Genomic DNA, 19,525 nt, shown 5'->3' on the forward strand with positions numbered 1-19,525 from the left:
GCAGAGCATACAAATTATGAATTCTAGCTTAACACTTCATTTGTTCAATTGGAAACGATCATGAAATGAAATGAACACATAATAGGCTACATATGAAACAAATGATGACACAAATGTTAAATTTCATACCACAGGAATCTCAGGGGTCAGAGCTGCATTTTTTATTAAAATCTCTGTCAAAACTGTACAATAGAAGCTCTGTTTTTCTCCACCAGTGCTCAGAACTCTCTTCTCTCTCTCACTAACTTTTACAAATGATTTTTTAATACATTAAATAAACTATTCTAGGAGAAAACAGATCGACCCAAAAACAGGGGCGCTGTTTCACCTGAAGTTACATAAATAGAGATAGAATCATCTCTTTATTCTAAAAACAGAAAATTGTTCCTCTTAAAATCCTCTGATGGCTAACAAACTGGAGCGCAGATCCCTTTGAATTATTAACTGAAGACAAAGATAGGCAGATCTGTTCCTATTTGTCTGCATTTTGTTTGATTTGTTCCAGCTCGGTCGCAATTTCCTTCATATGTGGCCGACCCTCTTTTGGCGGTGCAAGACATTTGAGAGCCAATTTGGCCACTGCAAATACAGTAATCTTTTGGTCAGAGTTTGTGTCAAAGTCCAGATTTGGATCTATAAACTCATGCAAAGCTTCCGCTTGCATCTTTGCTATAGCCATGTTAGCGAGGATGATTTCTCCCTTTTCCCGACTAATGTCCACAACTAACTTGGCCGATATGATTTCCATCAAAACAACGCCGAAGCTGTAGACATCAGATCTGTCTGAGAGCTGAAAGCAAATGTGGTACTCTGGGTCAATGTACCCAGGCGTGCCCTGTGGCGCAGTGGAAATATGGGTTGCATCTAATGGCATAGATCTTGAAACCCCAAAATCCCCCACTTTGACATGTAAGTCTTCGTCTAATAGAATGTTGGCAGACTTTACGTCTCTGTGGAACAGAGGTGGTTCACGGCAGTGAAGGAATGCCAGGGCCTGAGCAGTTTCTATGCAAATTTTCAGGCGGGTATCCCAATTTAGACCTCCTCTGTCGGCCTTCCGGTCCCCATGAAGATGGTCTGCCAAAGTACCATTTTGAACATATTCATAAACAAGAAGCAGGTCACGGTCCTTTGGAGAACTGCAGCCATAAAGCCGAACCAGATTTGGATGATAGCAGGTCGAGAGAATCTGCACTTCATTATAAAACTGTTCCACTCTTTTATAATTATCATGATACAGTTTCTTCACCGCCACAACACGACCATCGGGGAGTTTACCCAGATACACCGAACCATGCCCCCATCTTCTAATTGATTTCTCTCGTCGAAGTCATTAGTCGCTTTTCTCAGCACTTCGTAGGAGAAAATGGGCAGAGTCCCTATCTTGCCTTGTATAGCTGCTTCCATATCCTTGCACGCATCATGTTTAAAGCCTTCTAACCACAAAACTCTCGCTAAACATACGGTGTTTCCTTCTCCTTTGCACAGTTATACATATTGACAATACTGCTACTACCACGAGAGTCACTCCAAAGAGACCACCAATTACCGCGCCAATGTTTATGGACCTCCCAAAAAAAATAAAAAAAAATAAAATGAACGCCAACAACATAATCGAAGTGATTTCTTCTGGTTACACACAACTATTTTTATAGGGATCTAGTGTTCCCGGGAAACAGAGTTGTCCTTCAGTTTCATTTGCATCTGGGGCGCTCATTATCTATAGCCTGTTGTTTGATATGAGACAGTGAGTTGCTGAAATGCACTTCCGGACTATTAATGGTGTCTTCTTTTTCATTTATCTCTTCATGCAAAGGTGACTTAGAAGAACTACTGATGCTCAATGATATTTGGCCAACATATTCTGCTTGTTTGAAGTTTTGTGATGTCTCAGATGCTTCCTGAGAAAGGGATATTGAAGGGCTGCAAGTCTCTGGTGCTTCTTGTTGAATGGATGCATTACATGGATCACAACTATCAAATGCAGTGGAATGAGATTTGTTTTTACGCTTTCTCAATAATGTAACTACTCCTGACATATTGGATGGCGGAGACATAGATAATAAAGGAAATTGAGATTGTGTTGCCTTCTGTTGAAATTGATCTGGTTCTATATTGGCACCTGCACAACCTTTTCCCTTAATTTCATTTGTAGAGGGATGATCATCAAATATTACCATATGTGTTTCAGCATGTTCGAGTTGAAGACTATGTGAAACATCTGAAGGCATAACATCAGAAGTTGGTTGTCTGCTATCAAGTTGAGGACCCTTTTCTGATTGTAGAACGTGATTACCCAACTTAATGTCATGCTTAGATTCTTCAACCATTAATACCTTGGGAAGCACTCCTTTGCTTGTTTGCAAGAGCTCCTCTTTCGAAACATCAAATTTGATCTCTGACTTCATCATTTGAGTTACCGATTCCATAACATGATCTAAATAGCTAGTGGAAATATCCACAGTAAGCTCTTCTTCCTCCAAATTTTTCCCATCACATGATAATGTATTTTTATCATTAGGAGAAAAATTTGCACTGGAGGCATTGCCACTTATTTTCCTGTTACTCCCCTGTATTGGTAGATTGTTCAAATTATCTTCTCTTGGAGGTAAATTGGATGAGTTTTGTTCGCTGATTTTTTGCAGTAGTTTCCTTCTTGGAAGAACAGCTCCAGAAACATCAAATATACCCATGGTACTAACCTTTAAGCACCTCATTCCAGGCATCCACAACCCACAAACCATGTGTACCCATTGAGGTATAGTTGGGTCATGCACGGCAGCAGTGATAGTATTCTTTAACTTGAATTCACTATTCACATATTTTCTAACCTTCCCTACCTGACCAGAGTCTTTTTCTGTATCATCTTCAAGACAGCTTCTAAAGCACATTTTTTTGCATTTCTCTTTTCCAAGACAACAGACTAGCAAGACGAATTCTAACATCGTCAAAACCCATTGCACACCAGGTTAACGCTGGAGGGGAAAGGGAAAGCAATTAATTTGGAAAACGACGAGGAGGAGGAAGACCTGGAGGACCTTATAATTGAAGAAGACAAGGACGAAGGCATGGAGGAAGAAACTGAGCCTGCACACCCTCCGACAAAGTTGCCCGCCTATATTCCCCCACAGAAGGGGAAGACAAAAGTGCCCAAGGATCTCGACGAGAGGAAGAGGTCTCTCCAGACTTCGCTCCTCCCAAACGACATCATCTTTGAGGGCACGCACCTAGGGCAGGTGCCTAACTTGAAGTTTGAAGATTTGGATCTCGCTGACCATGAGAAATTCCCTCATCTAGAGACCTCGTAGCTCATGAAGCCCAAGCAGAACACCGTGACAGGGGTTATCAAATTGGAGCTGCGATAGTGGTTACATGGAGTGGAAAAGACAGGGTTATTAAACTTGTTCTGGGTGTCGCATTTCCACCGCACCCCAATAACAATATTCGTCATCAGGCAACTACTCTGCCTAGTGCATGGTGGGTGTTCATGGCTGGAGGAGCCCATCCCCATCACCGACCACTTAATCCATCACATTACCTGGCTTTCATGCAAAGGAGAGGACCACGTAGACATCTCATAGGGGAAGAGTAGCAATTTGGCCATCGCAGAGGCCATGAAGAAGAAATACAAGCTGGAGAAGAAGAAACGGGGCTACGTGATCTCCAGTATCAACAACAAAGCAGTCAGGGTGGCGACTCAGATACTGGTAGGAAAGGTCATGCAGAAGTGCTGCGTGGACGAGGTTCCCACACCAGTGGTGGCACTTACTGAGCAGTGCGTGAAGGGGGTCCAGTTCAATTGGTCCGATGCTTATGTAAAGAGTTCCTGGAAAATTACCGTGAGGCCCAAGAAGAAGGAAAAACATTCCACTATGCATGGCTTCTGCTGTCCATAGTGCTCATGGCAGGGGAATTGTTGGAGGACAGTCAGTTCCCCAAAATTGATAGGGATCTGTCGGAGGCCGCGAAGTACGCTTCGTTGTGGGCCACAAAAGACGCAAATGGATCCGCGACATCAAGATATTCTGGGTGTTCATGGAAATGAACCTCAGAATGGGGATTAATCGCAAGCCGCGGCTATCACCCACTATCTATAATAGCCTGCAAATTTTTGCAGAATTTAAAGCGGACCTCCATAACATATATATCAGAGCACGCAAGGACTCAACTAAGAAATGGAGCGAGCTACCCTTCGTAGCCACAAATGATGTAATTTTCGATGTACTAGAGACATGGCTGCCGGAGTGGCGCGCCCTAGACATCGCGGCGATGGAGAAGTCTACGGTGCAGAAGAAGAAAGAGGAGGCCAAACTACACATGGCGTAGTTGGCAGAGAAGAGAAGGCAAGAATAAGAGACATCAAAAGCACAGGAGACACGAGACACTGCGTAGACAGCAACAGAAAAGAAAAAGGCTGCAGCAGCAGTAGCAGCACAGGAGACAGTAGAGAAGGCGCACGAGGGCCAGGAGTCACCTTCACATGGGCACGAAAAAGAAATTGAAACAGAGGAAGAGGAGGGGAGTGTGGATCCACAAACCACGTCAACACAACTAAAGCACCAGTGCCCGAGCGAGTGGACGGGGCCACGCAAGAAGGTCAAGGCATCAAATTTTTCTATCGACCCCATCATCCTGACTGAGGGTGATCTGCATGACATCGGCGAGACGGTGTGCGACGTCACCTCCGAGGCCCTCCAGAACTTCACACAAGAGAATCAGATTATGTTGGGGGCCCTCAGAGCACAGCTTTAGGAGTTATAGGTGCACACTCCTCAGGTTAGTACCCTTTTGAATAGCCTTGCAGTAGGGACAATTGCAGCAGAGTAGATGTTGTGCACTAGGATAACAAACACAATAGTGCTGCTAGAAGGGGCACTGGTTACAACAAATCAAGCCGACAAGCCTATGACTAGCACACTGAAGGGTATTGGGATCAACATGGCTACACTCCCGTGAGAGACAATATATGTTCTATAGGATGGGATTACTGCAGAACTATGGGCTAGGGAAAGCCACACGTTGCAAGTGCTAAGCGAGAAAAAGATAAACATGGAGTAGTTGAGCTTGCAACATGATGAAGTGGTGTCACAGAATAGGCAGATGGTACAGGTACTAGAAGAAGCCTGTCAGATGGTCCCTGAGATGGCCATCTCAGCAGATGCACCAGCAGAGGCATACATCCTTAGACTAGTAGTAGGGGTGTGTGAGGCGCGAGAAGAAATGACTAAGGTTCAGCTGGAGCTGAACCTTTAGATAGCAGAGCTATGGTTGAAGGTGCAACCGTCCACCCCTCTAGAGGTAAGAGAACAGCATGCCAGCACTATTACATCGGGGATGGAAGAGATCAGCAGTGCAGTAAGGGACTGCAGCAAAATGTTGGAGGAGTCATTTGAGGTTCTCACTAATCTGCAGGAGGACCCTAACATCCAGTGCTTAGAGACAGAGGCGTGTGAGCTCTAGCAGCAATATGACAACATCAAAGGGACCGCACAGATGGTGGCCCTCACTTAGAGGCTTGCACGAATGCAACAAGCCAAAGCGCTGAAAGAGCAAGTGGACACCGCATGACACCGAGAAGCAGTTCTGAAGGCGCACATTCAGCCTTGGATTGATGAGGCCTTCATCATTACAACAACAATTGAAGGCAAGCTCGCACAAATGTAGGGGACGTAGGAACAGATCTAGGGAAGCAGTTCTGATACCATGGTCTTGGAACAACGTGTACAGGAGATTCAGCAGGCAGCTGCTCAGTGCATTGCCGACCTTACAATTGTTCGAGTAGAGTTGGAAGGACTGCACACAAAGATCTCCGCTGACAGAGTGACTCAAGGGCAAGTCACAATGTTTGTTTTGGGGGCCTGTTGGTCATGGAATCCCCCCAAGACATGTTTTGGGGCTTAAAGACCAAGTTTTGACCAAGTCCATTGTGAAGACTCCACGAATTGTGAGTGCGGAGCGCGAAGTCATAATAGAGTCATAGGGTTGTCCACCCTTGCTTTTGTAATGTAATGTTAGTTTGAAAGATCATTGTATAAATAGAGTGAGGCTCTAAATGTAGAAAACAAGGAATTTGATCAAGAAAAGAGGGATAGAAGCACTAAGTCAAGGTGTAAGTCGTGTCTTTGGGTCATAGAGTAGGAGAAGGCTCTGCAGCTGAGTGCGTGGACCCCTGCAGCTGAGTGCACAGGGCAGGACTAGTTTGTAACGATTGGAAACATTAATAAAGAGAAGTTTTATCATATTTCTATGTATCCTTTTTTGTTTGATGTATCATTGGGCATGAATTGCAAGTTTACTATTTATTCGTTGCGCAAATTCATACGAATGTGTTGTATAAATAAATATAACATAAGGCATCCATTTATGTGAAGATAACTAACTGCTCTAAGAAGATAAGTAAGATCTCAGGTGTGTCTTAGGGACTTAGTATAGAGCATTGCTCAAACACTTGGACTGGATGGGCTCTATCATAGGTGAAATGAAGAACAAAGGTTAAATTTTAGACCTTTCTGCCATATCTGTTATAAATTTTATTCTGTGGCATATTAGAAGTTGAAATTTTGTCCATATTGAAGGTAAATACCACTGATAATGTGGTAAAAATTTCAGATATTGGTTCACAATACTTTAGGAATTATGATCTAAGGAAGATGACCTTCCTGAATGCACCTTTAAATAGGTCATGTTGGAAATTCCACAATAACTCATCTTATGTAGGCTTTCATAAGTTGGAAAATTGTCCCCATTGAGGCGACATACCAATGATTATGTGGTAGAAATTTTAGATATTGGGTCGCAATATTTTAGGAGATATGAGTAGAAGGAGTCAAGCCTTCTGACTGCTCCTAAAATCAGGCCTCAAACAGGTCACGCTGACATCTTTGTTATAACTTCTCTTCTGGGAACTCTCAGGAGCTGAGTTTTTTCCACAATGAGGGGAAATCCCACTGATATTGTAATAAAAATTTTAGACATTTATTCACTATATTTTAGGAGATATGGCTAGTGGAAGTCGAGCTTTCTGGACACTCCTAGAATTGTGCACCAAATAGGATTGTATTGGTATGTTTGTTATAACTTTTCATCTATGAAATATCAGAAGCTGAAACTTGAACCATAGTGAGGGATAATACCACTGATCATATGGTTCAGTTTTCATAACTTGTACTACTACAGTTTAGGATATATGCATTGAATCATTCGCTATATTAGATTGCATGCAAAGTGTTTGATGAAATGCTTAAATGGTTCAATGATTAATTGCTTATAAACTATTTGATAAAATGCCCCAATGAGTATGTTGTTTGTGGTTGGGAATATCATTGATGTATAATAGTATTGCTGTAGTGATATATGCTTACTTTTATGCAAATAGTTTGCTATATTAGTTTGCATGTAAAGTGTTTGAAGAAATTCTTACATGCAAATGTAATAGTATAGTAGTTGTTTGAAGAAAAATGTAAAAGTATGGTAATTGTTTGAAGAAAATGTTATTTTTTAAATGCAATAGTATTGTAGTATGATAATATGGATGTATCTGATCTATGCCTATTTGCATGAAAATAATTTGAAGAGTTGCATGTAAGGAATTTGAAAGGTTGCATGCAAGGAATTTGAAAAGTTGCATGTAGGGAAATGGAAAAGTGGCATGTTTTTAGTTATTATGTTACACACGGAATAAGTGCAATGTTTTTGACTTACTCTCATACAAATGTATGAGAAATAAAAATCAATTTCTTTTCAAGTGTGGTTAAATTTAGTAGAGCTTTGGAGATTCCATTTCCATAATTGGACATTGGAGATCAGGCCATTATAGTAGCTTCCTCCTTCTACCTTAGTGTGGACCATGGATAGTAAGGGGGTATGTTTATAGGTTGTTAGTATTTGTGAATGCTGATTTCAAATTAATAGACATGATGTATTGATTTTTGGAACATTCGATTGACTGTGTACGGATTATATGTCGCTTTCATCTTTATTTCATGATACCTACTTACATCCTTGTATGTTAGGTTACAATTTTGAATATTTTGATTACATGTATCAGTCTTGTAGGTTGATTACAAGAATTGATTACTTATGATCGACTACATGCAGTTATGCATATTGGTAGTTGGTTTGGCATTGCTTATGCATATTGTTGGTTGCATGTGGCAATGTAAACAATGGAGTAATGGTTGTTTTCATGCTTGATGTCATGGTTTGTGTAGTTGATATGGTCATACATTGATGACTGGACTCTAGATGGAATGATGTGTATATGGTTTGATACTCATTTTTTATGTGTGTATATGCAGTTGTTATGTGTATATGGTCTTGGTTATGATTATGCATGTATAGTAGGTCAAACATGCCTTGCGAAGTCATTGTATGCAATTTAGGTCATCATGGTGCTATTGGATGTTATGATGCTAATGTGTTGGCTAAGATAGAGAAGGAGATGTAGATCATTATAATGAGGTTGAAACATTGGAATTTGGGGTAAGAGTAGATCATCATACATGCATTGTATGTTCGTCATGTAGGTATGTAAGTTAAGGATTTTTATATGCATTAGGTTTATATACATTAAGTTTATGTACATGTCTTTTGATGTTATGGTTACATTCATGATATTTGTTGGTTGATTACTGTAGTTATATGCACGAGCCGGATAGTCAAGAATGATAGTAACATGTAGTTGTATGCATTGCTATTGTTGCTTTATATTAGATAACATGATGATTATGCTATATGTTGCTGATGAGTATGTTATAGGTTAACTTGTTGATTGTTATATGATAGTTAACTTGATGATTCGGTTTTATGTTGTTGATGAGCATGATATATGCTATTAACTTGATGATTAGGGTTATTTCATTGAGATATTGATGTTATAATTTGGATTGGTCATATGAGTGATGGTTATGTTCATTTCCTTAAAGACATTGATGTTATATGTATCATGTTAAGCTGGTTTGACCTATGCAGATGGTTATGGTTGCGATATTCAGGTATGAATCGACATATTTGTGAGATGATGTCATACTAATCTATATTTAATTTTCAAATGTGTGAATGATAATTGTGTATGAGGTTATGATGTGAACATGTTAGTTAGATATTGTTATGGATATCATGATCTTATGAGTGTTTGAGTTGATATGTTGTAAAATTATATCTCGCTAACGAAATTGATAATGCAAACAAGATAGCCTCCCCTAAGGTACACTAAGGTATGAGTTTTCTTATGTATTATACTTGGTGTTTCATAGTTGATTACATCGTCTATTTGGTATTTGAGTGTTCGGTGCCTATTATGTTGTCTAATTGATTTATTTAACATGGTATGTTTGCGAGTTGGTTGAATGTTTGATGAATTGCATAATATGAGTATGTGCTCCAATGATCTTGTTTTAAGATGATGGTACTAATATATATATGTTAAGACAGTTGATAGGTACTTGAGTGTAGTAGGTGATAGTTTTAGTATTATGCCTAATGATCGTGAGTTGACTATGGATTATGACATGATGGTTAGTCTTGGTAAAGGTTGATTTCAAATTGATAGATATGATTGTCTTGATATTTGGAACATGTGGTTGACATGTGTGAGCATGATGCAGGGAGTTGCATGGCAAGAGAGGTTGCCATGAAATCTTGAAGAAGGCTCAGGTTGAGCTTTCCTTGGGAACCATGGGGATTGAGTCATGGCATTTGTTTTTAGTCTCGTGCTTTTGGTCTTTTATGAATTTTTGAGCTTGATTTCTGGCTTTTTTTATGTCTAGTGCATGGCCATACCCCTTTGTTTGCGGAGTCATGTTGTTATTTCTTTTTATGGTCTTCTTCTTGTTTGTTTCTTGTCTTGCCTTTTTTATGTTTTGAGTCTTGGGAATTGGTTGGGAAAGAGGAAAGTTGATGGAAATCAGGAGAGATTTGTGGTACCCAACCGATGATATAAGACCTAGATGAAGCTCTGTGCATGAGTAAGCACAACAGAAGGTAAGACTATGACAGTTGGTTGGACTAGTTGGATCCATTGTGGTAAATGGATAGTAGCAGTGTAGACACAAGAAATGTAACCAGAAAAGGTAAATTAAATGGATTAGAGGTGTCATATGCTTTGGCTATATTTGGAACTATTTCTCTCAATGACTGTGCATAAATAAGGAAGTTCTCTTAACTTAGACCTTATGTTATCCGGTAATTATTTTATGATCATGATTATGTTGAAGTTTATATATGTATACATGTATGTAGGTATGTCGTTGTTTGACAGTATGATGATTGTTTTATGCTAATTTTTATACATTTATGTATGTATCCATGTATATATGTTATTGTCTAACAGGGTTGTCATGGATCATTCTTGTGGAGGAATGATTGCTTATGCAGGAGAACAACATGAATAGGTTCTTGGTCTTACGAGGAATCAAGTGGGAAGAGTAGTCACGACAATATGCGAGGTAAATATCATGTGGATATGAATTGATATTGTATACTTGTATTATGCCTATGTCTATGTTATAATAGGTAATGTTGAAGGATACATCAACAAAGTGAAAGCAATGTGGTCTGCGGCATGCTAGGATAAGCATGGATGAGATACTGGAAGCAAGGTTTCTTGGTAAGGACAATATGGTTTTGGATGTGTGGTACTATTGTTATGCATATGTTGTATATGTTGTACATGTTGCATCTATGATGTGTGAACTTGTGGTGTTGTGCATACATAGCATGTGTACATCTTATTTATGCAATGTTATGTACATGATGGTACCAATAGGGTTGTGTGAATATTGCATATGGGGTGTTGTATACATATTGTACTGTCTTCATTACATATATGCGATGTGTGTGCATATGGTGCTATATACATGTTGGATATGTGGTATTGTGTACATATTGTACTGTGTGCATGATGAATACACGGTGTGTGTGCATATGGTGCTCTGTCCATGTTGTATATGAAGTGCTATGTACGAATGATGCTATGTACATGTTGGATATGCAGTGCTATGTACACTTGGTGTTGCGTGCATGTTGTACATATGGTGCTATGTACATATGGTGTTGTGTGCATGATTGTACAAGTGGTGCTGTGAGCATGTGGTGTCGTGTACATGTTGTACATAGGGTGCTATGAGCATGCGGTGTTATGTACATGTCGTGCATGTGATGCTATGTACATATGGTGTCATGTACACATCGTGCGTGTGGTACTGTGTACATGTGGTATTGTGTACACATTGTATAGTGGTGTAGTGTACATGTGGCGTTGTGTACACGTTGTGTAGGTGGTTCCATGTACATGTGATGTTGTGAACATGTTGTGCATGTGGTGCAGTGTATAAGTGGTACTATGTACATGTTGTACATATGGTACTGGTGTACGTGTGGTATTGTGTGCATATCATTGATGTTGTATTATGGGCATGCGGTATTATGAATCATGTAGTCATGGTATTGCTGCATGTGTACGCGTTGTGTAGTACTCTGTGTAGACGTATGTATTGAGTTGTGTTATACACTGGGTGTAGATGTATGTGTTGTATGTCAGGTGTAGATGCATGTGTTGCATGGAGTTGCATGTCGTATGTGGTTGTATGTGTGTGATGCACACTATGCGTATGTGCACATGGTTGAGGAGAAGGCATTGGATGTTTGTCGGGTGTGGAAACAAATCCAATGTGTTACAGAAAGAACCAAGGTAGAAGTAAGGATCGATGAAGGATAAGTATCGATATTGTATTTCGGTTTTATTATGCATGTGATTTATGATTCTAGTATATGATGATTATATGTGATTTATGATTTTGGTTTATGATGGTTACATATAATTTATGATTTTGATGGCTATGTTTTGAGCTAACCTTATGTGATATTTTTATACATGTTGATTTGGTCAAATATGCTAGTTTGACTTATTGTGACAAGAAGCAAACATGATTGAAAATGTACCTTATTGACGAACTACCAATGAGGTATGAGGTGAATTTATTTTAATTTATTTTAAAACTGATGGAAGCTATGTGCGTGGTACAAGAATCATGAACATGCCCGATTGAGTAGTTGAAATCAACTACAAGAATTAGTAGCTTGATATGGTGGTTTGGTGGTTGCTTATGGTGGTTTGGTAGTTGCTTTATGATGGTTTAGTATTTTATTTATGTTGGTTTAGTATATGCTTTATGGTGATTGATATATGCTTTATGATGGTTGATATATGCTTTATGATGATTTGATATGTGCTTTATGTTGGTTGATACATGTTATATGATGTTTTGATATATGCCTTATGATGTTTTGATATATGCTATATGATGATTAGTGTATGATTGATATATGTTTGGTATATGATTTGGCATATGTTTTGGTATATATATTTTGATGATGTTGTTATATGTACACCCGTGAATGGATGCAAATACTGTAACAATCTATGTTATAAAGGTCCACTATACGATATGGGTGTAATGCTATTATGCTATCATATGGTTATGTTATCATGATGTTATGATGTCATATGATTTTTCTTCAGCAGATTGATCATTGTAAATACTGTAATGAGCTGTGTTATAAAGCTCCACTATGCGGTATGTTGTCATGTCATTATGATGTTATGTCTTGAGCAAATATTTCATTGTAAATACTGCATCGAGCTGGGTTATAAAGCTCCATGAGCAGTATGTCTTCTTTCAGCAGGCTGCTGAGGTATATGTGTGATTGAACACCGAGGACGGTGTTCCCCCAAGGGGAAGGGTTCTGTAACAGCCCTGGTGAAAATTCCATGTAAAAATATATAAATACCACGGATGACGGGACATGTATTCCAAGCTGAATGGTGGGCAAGACATCCTAGGGGGTGTTCATTTGGTTGTTTATGGCTAAGGAAATTGGCAAAGGCAATGGCTAAGGCATTAAAGAGGAAAAGAGGTATTTTTGCACATTTATTTATGAAAATAATGGAAATTAGGAGAAAAGGAAGGTAAAAGGTCATAGGTTGCATGTCAGGAGGAAAATGAAGGAAAATAATGGAAATTAGGAGAAAAAGAAGGTGAAAGGTCATAGGTTGCATGTGAGGGGGAAAATGAAGGAAAATAATGGAAAATGAAGAAAATAGAGGCCTCATTAATAAAAAGGCTTATGAGGATCAGTCGACAAGACTTGGTCAGTTCACATTTGGAGCTCTCTCATTATTCTCTCTCTCTCTCATACTCTTGGACACAGAGATTTTTCTTGGTGCACTTTGGCATTGGAGCAAGAAAGGAAAAGAAGCAAGAGGAAGCAAAGATCAAGCAGGGAAAGGCAGGATCAAGCAGCTACAACAGGCTTCATTGCAGGTATCAACTTGCATGTGTATTTTCCTTGCTAGATTTGGCATGCATGGGATTGCATGTGTATTTTCCTTGCTAGATTTGGCATGCATGGGATTGCATGTGTATTTTCTTTGCTAGATTTGGCATGAAAGGGATTGCATGTGTTTCTTTTCTACCATGGCATGGGTTTTGCCAGGTGTGACAATATTTTCAACCTAGCCTTGCCATTTCCTGATAGCTTTGATGAGATGGGTTCTCTCATGCGTTTTGTGGGGGATGGCCGGATTGGATTCGAAGCTGAGTGGGGTGGATCTCCAAATTGACAAACACATGGTGGTAGTGGTCCCTGAACTGGACTGAGGATGCACGAAGCCACTAGCCTAATAACCCTTGAATGAGACTGTGGTTTGCGGTAAAGCTAGATTGTGTGCCTCGGTGGGCCTAGGAATCCTTCTCGATGAATGGTAGGATATACGGTAAATCCAATCCACCTCTTGGATTTACTGTATATCCCACCATTCACCAGCAAGGATTCTTAGGCCCACCGAGGCACACAATCTTGCTTTATTGCAACCCACAATCCGGTTCAGGGGTCACTTGGCTAGTGGCTTCATGCATCCTCAGTCTAGTTCAAGGACCACTACCACCATGTGTTTGTCAATTCGGAGATCCACCCCACTCAACCTTGAATCCAATCTGGCCATCGCCCACAAAACGCATGAGAGAACCCATCTCATCAAAGCTATCAGGAAATGGCAAGGCTAGGCTGAAAATACTATCACACCTAGAAAAACCCATGCCATGGTAGAAAAGAAACACATGCAATCCCATGCATGCCAAATCTAGCAAGGAAAATACACATGCAAGTTGATACCTGCAATGAAGCCTGTTGTAGCTGCTTGATCCTGCCTTTCCTGCTTGATATTTGCTTCATCTTGCCTTCTTTTCTTTTCTCGCTCCAATGCCAAGGTGCTCCAAGAAAACTCTAAGTATCCAAGAGTATGAGAGAGAGAGAGAATAATGAGAGAGCTCCAAAGCTAAATTGACCAAGTCTTGCCCACTGATCCTCATAAGCCTTTTTATTAATGAGGCCTCTATTTTCTTCATTTTCCATTATTTTCCTTCAATTTCCTCCTCACATGCAACTTGTGACCTTTCACCTCATTTTTCTCCTAATTTCCATTATTTTTCTTCATTTTCCTCCTCACATGCAATCTGTGACCTTTCACCTCCTTTTTCTCCTAATTTCCATTATTTTCATAAATAAATGTGGCAAAATTCCTTTTTTCCTCTTTAATGCCTTAGCCATTGCCTTTTCCAATTTCCTTAGCAATAAACAACCAAATCAACACCCCCCAGGATGTCTTTCCCACCATTCAGCTTGGAATACATGTCCCAACATCCGTGGTATTTATATATTTTTACATGAAATTTTCACTAGGGCTATTACAAAACCTTCTTCCTTGGGGGAACACCGTCCTTGGTGTTCAATGCCACCTATAACCAAAAGATCATTGAAAACAAAAAAATACTACCTATGGAGCTTTATAACAGAGCTCGTTGTAGTATTTACAATGAAAGATCTGCTCAAAATCAAAACATCATGACAACATGACAACATACTGCATAATGGAGCTTTATAACATAGCTCATTACGGTATTTACAATAACCACATATACACATATTCACATATGCACATTTTCTCAACCAACAAATAAAATAATATGAATCCGCAACAAGGGAATCTAGAGGCTCACACCTCCACCCTCAAAATAATACTAGGATCCACCTCCTTCCCAGGAAGTCCATAATCCACTGCAAATTCAAATCTGCATCCAATGTCTAGCGCTATAATCCCGTGCCACTTGTCCTCTCAGTGAACAGTTACCAGCTCATTGTTCCAGGTCGCACCCCCAATGTGCATCTAGTTCCATCTGGTGATGTTAATGACCAAAACAAATCCATCTGTGACCTTCCCTTCTGTGCTACGCAGTCCCTCAGGAATTCGATCACCCCTTCCGTGCAGTCACTCACCTTCCAAGTTCTGCTGGCACCCCCATCTCGGGTTGTCCATCCCTTGGAAAGGCTTCATCGCATCAGAAGATACAAAAATCAAGGCATATACCTACCTCAACACATCATACTGGTCATATCATTATTGGCTTATTGGGGCCTGACCCAGGTTCAGAGTTAAGTTAGCCAAGCAAATCGCGGTACTATTGGCCCTTTCGGCAACAGTCCGCGGAGCGCAGACTGAGGTCTCACCCGAAGTAGTATGGGAGGGTGTTAGAACCAGGTTTTCACACCTTGGAGATGTCTGATGAGTTCAAGTGGTCCAGGGTTTAACCCTACACGCAAGTTGCTTCATGCACTTTCTCGCACCTTGCAGCCTGATATACTACCTTTGCACAACCCTATTCAGGGGCTGAACCATGCGCTTCTGCATTATTACCCAAGAACTTACTGGTATTCCTATGTTAGTTGATTATTTTAGCCTACTTATGTGCTTTAAGTTATACTTAACAACATAAACCATTCATACATGTGTGCGCAACAAATAAATAGTATATTTTCAAATTATATCAAACATGCATTAACCCACGAACAGATATACAAAATTATGATAAAACTTCTCTTTATTAATTCTTTCCTTGGTTATAGACTCGACTCCGCCCTGCACACTCAGCTACAGGGGTTCGTGCACTCAGCTGCAGACTACTAAGCCTCTGCGCACTCAGCTGCAGAGCCTTCTCCTACCATACGACCCAAAGACATACTTCAACTTTCAACTCAATCACTTCGACTCTTTTCCTTCCTTACTTCTCTTAGTTATCTGCTATCTTCTACGCTTAGAGCCTCACTTTATTTATACAATCCCATGGTCCACGGACCATGGGTAGGTCTATCCTGTCGACATTACATTACAAAACTAGGGCAGTGTTGAAGCCTTGAAAATCGCTGCAACAACATGGGGGATGACCACCCGGTCTGGACCTTAAAACAACTCCTTTTCCATTTAGAATGGTGGCTCTGATTGGTTCAACTAGGTCCAATTACCTTCTCTCAATCTCTAATGGCTTTAAAATATGACTTTCATTCGCTAATGGAGAAGAGACGTCAGATCAACCCTCTCGCTGATCAGGGGAGAAAGTGATCCTTAAGCTGATTTAGGGCTCAGCCAATCCACTACTAAAGTTTGCCTCTTTGAGAAGAGGACTTAAAAGAATGTAGAAATTAATCTAAATGCAAACTTATTCTAAGATGCAAGCAAAAGAAACTATCTTAATCCTATCTCAATTAGGTAGATATAGATCTAACCCAACCAAGAGCAAGATATTTAAAATATTGGGATTTAAATATGTCTTATTTATAATGAATATCAAGTTAATGAAATAGTTCAATTAACTGACATTATGGATACCAAAACACATCCTATTGAGACCTCTTAACTGAAATAATCAATCAACAACACTCAAGAAGAAGTTCTCAAAATGATTTTGATCATTTAATCAGTAACTTGAATTATTAAACAATAATATGCAGAATAAGTTCTCAACATATCACTATTCAACAAATCAGTTTTAAAAGACAAATTTATGAGTAAATAGTTACTTAGAAATCATAATTCAACCCATAAGAGCAGAGATAAATAATAACATAAAATAGAGACAAATTACCCATACCGACAAAAGTGCACAAATATGTAAGTAAATTGACACAATTCTGTCATCATAAAATGAAACCAGCATTTAAAATAATAGTATTCGAAATACCAATTTATTGAGTCCATTTCTCCAGTTCCAATCTCTAATAGTTTTTTACAATATCTGAGCTTCTTCTTTCAAAAGCAGAGCTACAATAGTACAAACTCTATTCATTATACATAACTTAGAATGTAAAAGAAAAACCTCAATAATCCCCAGATCTGAGATTCCACTCCTCCCACCTACAACTCTAAATCCCTATTACAGAAGTGCTTTTAGAATTCAAGAATTGCAGAGCAGAGTAGCTTGTATTACATTCTACAATCTGCCATTTATAATATTTCCAAAGGTATTTTTGAGAGAAAAGTTTGTTGAAGAAAAATTTGCTCAATCCAATTTTATTTGCTCAGAAATTCCAATCTTTAATTGTTGGAGCATTCTCATTGATTGAGATCATTTTCTTCATATCCCTTCTACTGCTTTCCTGCAAAAGGAAATCAAAATAAATTAAGATGCAACAATAAAATCAAAATATCATTTCTGGCATTTAAAACAAATCCAATCAAATTCAATTTAAATAAATAATTGAAAATAAAATATAAGCTCTCTATTGATGCCTGGGATGGTTTAATTGGCCAAGGATATCATTGATGAATGGATTTGCAATTAGAAGAGGCTTGGGCAAATGAAAATGAAGAAAATAAAACTTAGAAAATTGATTTTGTTTAAAAAATTCGTAGCTTGATATTCTGCCTGATTTTTGACCCAATAAATAATCAAATCTATTAGTGAAACCTCTTCAAAAATGTTCTCCTTGATTTTATCTTTCCAATGAGCCGTCCTGGGCCTTATTTGGCCAAGTAAAACTCAATCTATGAGCCTCTAAAGTTGATGAGTCAAATCTGGTACAATTCTGGAATTTCTGTTGTTAGGGTAAAAAATCAGAATTTTAATTAAAAATTTAATCTTAAATTAGAATTAGAATTTAATTGTTAATCATAAATTAAACTAATTATTTAATAAACTATTTATTAATTAATATTAAACTAAATAATTGATATATAATTAACTTTTTATAACTAATTAATATTAATCTAAATAATAATTAAATTTTAATTTAATTAATTATATTTTATATATTAATTAATTAAATTAATTTAAAATTTTTTATTTAAATATTTAAACTAATATTCAATTACCTACCTTACTTCACTCATATGGTAATGTACTTACATAAACCATTTCAAAACAACGAATTAATATATGAGCCCAAAACGAAAGTCAACGTTTGATTTTATCGCATCAGCGGAAACGTTGAGTCGGAGTTTATAAAGCTTGTATTAGTTGAAGACTCCCAAGGTGATGCATTGAAACTCAAACAAATGAATTTTTAAACTTTGGTTAATGCTCTGTTGCCCTTTATGATCGGAAGATCGACGATGTGGATGGAAGGTCCTCGGGCTCTTCAAAATATGCGTCCAGTGAAAAGTCCCGATGCAAACCTCCGATCGCAAAATAAGTTTTATATATATTATTTTATATATATTAAATTTTAATTTAATTAATTTAATTATATTTTATATAATAATTAATTTAATTAATTTAAGATTTAATATTAAGTATCAATTTTTTATTTTGGTTTTATTTTAATGAAATTATCTAAACTACAACCATTTTGACATTCTGGGTTTTCGAGATTAGTAATTTATTTGAAAATTGGAGTAAATTACTGAAATCCCGATGCTTCATGATTTGGCTGTATAAGTAAAAAAAATGAAAAATGCTAGTAATAACTAACTAAGGGTTAATATTTAAAATAAATGCATTATTGAACTAATTTAATTATAAAATGAAATATTGTACATTGTACGCATTTTTAACCCATAAGACATAAATGATTAGACTTCAAAGGAGTTTCATTTATAAACTAGTTGACCAAATGAGGCGAAACAAGTATCAATGGAAATCTTATAAAAAATTGATTTTAACAAAGCAATGAAAACAAGAATATAAAGAAAATGAAAAATTAACAAAATCGTAGGATAATCAACTCAATAAAAATCTTAAAAGGCGTTTATCCAATTTTTTTATAGAAAGAGTCCCCATTATTTGAAGTGAACAAATCAAAAATGGGGGGTTGTGTTTTTCCACAACATGCAGACAACCCTGTGACTTTATCAAAATTTGGGCTTTAAGCCCCAAAACATGCCCTAGGGGATTCCATGCCCAACAGGCCCCCAACACAAACATCGTGACTCGCCCTCGAGTCACTCTATCTGTGCGATGATCTTTGCACAGAGTCTCTCCAACTGTTCTCGAACTGCGCAGAGGTTAGCAGCGCACTGAGCTGCTGCTTGTTGGATCTACTGCATACACTTTTTCGAGACCTCTGTGTTAGGAGTGCTTCTCTGCATCAATGTGTGCATCCCCTGTATGTGTGCAAGCTTGCCTTTGATGTCTGTTGTGATGGTGAAGGCTTCGTCAATCCAAGGTTGGACACGCGCTTTTAGGACTGCTTCCTT

At 38.4% G+C, this 19,525-nt stretch overlaps 1 pseudogene; it reads right to left on the minus strand.

Moving 5' to 3' along the window:
- Window positions 1-472: 472 nt before the first annotated feature.
- Window positions 473-1,407, minus strand: LOC149210391 (LEAF RUST 10 DISEASE-RESISTANCE LOCUS RECEPTOR-LIKE PROTEIN KINASE-like 1.2 pseudogene; annotated as a pseudogene).
- Between the last annotated feature and the right edge of the window lie 18,118 nt (window positions 1,408-19,525).

Source organism: Pinus tabuliformis, chromosome 1_2 (assembly GCF_031772625.1).
Source record: "Pinus tabuliformis cultivar Carrire ecotype Pingquan chromosome 1_2, CPIR1, whole genome shotgun sequence".
Lineage (NCBI taxonomy): Eukaryota > Viridiplantae > Streptophyta > Pinopsida > Pinales > Pinaceae > Pinus > Pinus tabuliformis.